The sequence below is a fragment of the Polyodon spathula genome, chromosome 5, assembly GCF_017654505.1.
Source record: "Polyodon spathula isolate WHYD16114869_AA chromosome 5, ASM1765450v1, whole genome shotgun sequence".
In the NCBI taxonomy this organism is placed as follows: Eukaryota; Metazoa; Chordata; class Actinopteri; order Acipenseriformes; family Polyodontidae; genus Polyodon; species Polyodon spathula.
The window spans coordinates 62,103,224-62,107,177 of NC_054538.1; positions in this window are offsets into that span (position 1 = coordinate 62,103,224).

A 3,954-nucleotide genomic window follows, 5' to 3' on the forward strand; every position below is an offset into this window, starting at 1 on the left:
CTGGAGGCTAAACATGGTGCTTAATCCATTCATGAAGCGGGTTTCTGCAAAGCGGGTGAGTGAGATGCAAGCATTCTCAATAGCGAAAGCCTGCTTAATTTTTTACAGAGACTAGGATAAATGTCATGCTGTGTACCAATCCTGCCTTTTTGCCAAAGACTACCTTGGCATTCCATGTCAACCAGTCTGTGGAATTGGAGGCTTTCCATCCAGCTCCTTTCCAGTTTGACAGAGCGACAGCTTTATGCCCTTTGCTCAGTTTGGGCCCTGGCATATTGCATTGACAGGATGAAAAGTTGGAGGCAATCCAAACGAATTTTTGCCTGATATGTTTAAGCAGCGGCTGTCCAACTGGATTGCAGATAGTCAGGACTGCCTGTGAGCTGGCCAACTTGCCCCCTCCAGAAAAGCTCACTGGCTATTGAAGCAGGGGCATGATAACTTCAAGAGCTTTATTCCAGGGTGCATCTGTCAAGAACATATGCAATGCAGCGGTGTGGCCTACTCCTCATACCTTCATTAGGTTCTACAGACTGATTTTTGAACTAGAGTGTTAAGGGCATCTTTCCAATCGACCCCTACAACAGACATACTGTAGAGGTGAGTTTTCCTTCAATTTTTTCACCCTAGCTAATTACTGGGGTTCCGAAATGGTAACGCACAGGACAGCCTTTGGCGTAGCCTTGTAGCATTCCAGTCATCTGCAATCTTACCTTGAGCGCAGTCCTTTTGTGCCCTCGGGGGTGGGGTAACATCTGCATCACAAGCTCAAAGAGCAGCTTTGGTATATCATTTTAAAGATTCTGGTCTTTTAGGGGATAAATACCCATTCGGTAATGGTTACATTTATATTTCGGAGAACCAGGCTTATGATAGTAACCTAACATTTTCAGTGCTTGGAGGTAAATTAAGAATGTTTCGTACCTTAATGTCGTCAATCTCATTTTCTTTTGAGAGTTTAGGGATTTCCACATCTCTGCTTGTTATTGACAAATCCTTTAAGAGGGCATGCAATAAACAAATTGCGATGTAGTTAAATAAAAAAATCAAGATTTGGCAGAGTGATTAGAAGAATCATGGACTCTGGTCCTGAGAGGCTACACAGTACTGGATATCAATCAATCAATCAGTCCATCACAAAGCGCTTTTATAAGATGCAGTAACAAGAAGAAAATCCATAATACTTCCAAATACAGAGAAATGCATAATACATGATATACAGTTTAAAAAAAAAAAGCATAATACATGAAATACACTAGAAAGGGCATAATACATTAAATACAGTGGAAAGTGCATAATACATTGTTACTGTCATGTGAAATAGTAGCAGCAACACAGCAGCTAGTAGTAGATATCAGGATATAATTCAATTGCAATTGAGCATATGGCTGCAGAATTAAATCCCTATGAAGGCTAGAGCTAATAAATAATTTATTTTATTAAGCATACATATTTGTTATGGACATTGATCTTCACCTGTGGCCTATTATGGCTGCTGTGGCATTGTGGTCATGTGGCTCTGGTTTCTGGATGATGGCTGTAAATGTGAGCTAACCTTCAATTCTATTCAGACACCTCACTCACTCTCAATTTTGAGTACATGTGACACATTCCGTAGAAGGTTTGGAAGTAATCCGCCTGCATGTAAAAGAATATGGTCATTTTAACTCGGTAATTTAAGGCCCTACAGACTGTCAAATGTGTTTTTAAAAGAAATTACATTTAAGGCTATTGATCATTAGATTAGTTTTTATTAGCCATTATTTAGTCTGATTTGGCGCTGCATCAAATGGTTATCAAGTACCTGTTAAACTGTATTTGATGATAACTTTGAGATTGTTTTTTCTAAGTGGCATCTCTGAATAAAGGCCTATGTTAGGTAACTGTTAGTCAGTAAGAAAGTCACTGTAAATTGTTTATATTACCTAGCGCTCCCATGACGATGTGAAATGTTAGTTTTGTGTACAATTTCAATGATATCCACTAGCATACACTCCACCCACGTTGTGTGAGTTTGAAATAGAATCACACCCGTCGCTGAATGAACACACACTCACTCTCCAGATGGTGCTTTAGTATGAGTGATATCTCTGGGTACAGGCCACAGTCTTTATTTCTGCTTCATAGCATTCACTTTGTGAGGGCCTTTTAGTTTCACTGGTTTCAATTCAATAAACCCTCAGCACTTTAATCTGTTAAACCAAGTTCAACTAACATTTTATTTTAGCATTTAGCTATTTAACTCCATGAATGGTGCGAATGTGGATCTATGTTTATTCTGATGCAAGTAACATATCATTACCGATTTGTCACTATGATAATGCAGAACCTAATTCTAGAAAATGTTGAGTTGTAGGTGAACGTTCTTAGAGAGTATAAAAGGGTTAGGCATAGGATGATTGCTGTCATTACCAATAAGTCAATATGGGAAAAAGTAAAGAGCTATCTGAAGACCTTAGCCAGAAATAGATTTATTGTCATAAAGCTGGAAAAGGATACAAGAAGATTTCCAAGCATTTGAACATCTAAATTTTAACTATTGTTTCTACTATCAAGAAGTACAAGACTCATGGTACTGTCACAACACTCTGTCTTGAAGAAAGAATGTTCTGTCACCAAGAACAAGTAGAAGAATTGTGAGGAAGGTTAATAACAATCTGAGATTGACTGCCAAAGATATTCAAAGGGAATTGACTGCAGGTGGGACTGGGGTTTCCATTTCAACTATAGGGTTGAATACTGCATGGTGAAGGTCTCAATGGTCGCAGGCCAAGGAAAGCCACTCTTAGGAAAACATCACAAGGACAATTGCTTAAGGTTTGCAAAATGGCATTTGAATGATGGATGTGAGTTCTGGTCAAAGGTTTTGCGGAGTGATGAAGCAAAAAAAAAAAAAAAAAAAAAACAATTTGATCTCGGTGATAGTCGTTACGTTTGGAGAGGCATACAAAGAAAATCCTTCTATGGGGTTGTTTTTTCTCTAAAGGCACAGAAAATTTTGTTCCAATACATGGTAAAATGGATTCCATAGCATACCAAAAAATATTGGCCAATCATCTGAAATCCTCTGCTACAAAACCTGGTTTAAAGCGCAACTGGACATTCCAATACAACAACGATCCAAAGCACACATCAAAATCTGCTTCAGGATAGTTAAAGAAGAATAAAATGAAGGTTCTGGAATAGCCTAGTCAAAGTCCACCATCCACCACCAAAACTATTTACAGAGAGGGCTCTGCCACACTATGGAGTTGAACAGTGAGGTTTTTAACTTCGAATGGATATTTATGACGTTGGAAGGAAGTTAAAAAGGCATCTGCGTCACAGCTTGTGGTGAGATGCTGTGTTTACATCGAGGAGGAGAGCGTCCTCTCCATGGAGAGAACTACTACACAAAACCATTACACTCCAAGACGGTGCTCGTGAAGGCCTTGCCCAGCCCAGGCCGAGTGAAAAGGCCGTTTGAAGAGGCCAGTCGCCATGAGAATGCCAGGACTCCAGGAGCCCAGAAGTAGGTCAGTTTAGGGCAGGGCTTCTCAAACTCAGACCTGGGGACCCCCTGTGACTCCTGATTTTCATTCCAACCGATCTTTCAGTTACTTAACTAGATCCTTAATTGAACCAACAATGTGCTTAATTAGACCTTTTTACTTGTTTTCAGCTCTTGAACACTTGCAGTTCAAGTTACTTATCAAATGTTATAGCCAACTTGAAATATGCAACTGTTCAAGACCTGAAATCAAGTAAAAAGGTCTAATTAAGCAAATTATCAGTTCAATTAAGGGTCTAGTTAAGTAATTGAGAGCTCGGCTGGAATGAAAACCAGCATCTACAGGGGATCCCCAGGACCGAGTTTGAGAAGCCCTGCTTTAGGGGATGTTGATCCCAAACAGCGTAGAGAGGGTTTGTGTAGAGTGGTAGGTTCCTTTAAGTGGGACTAGTGCTCGCAATTTG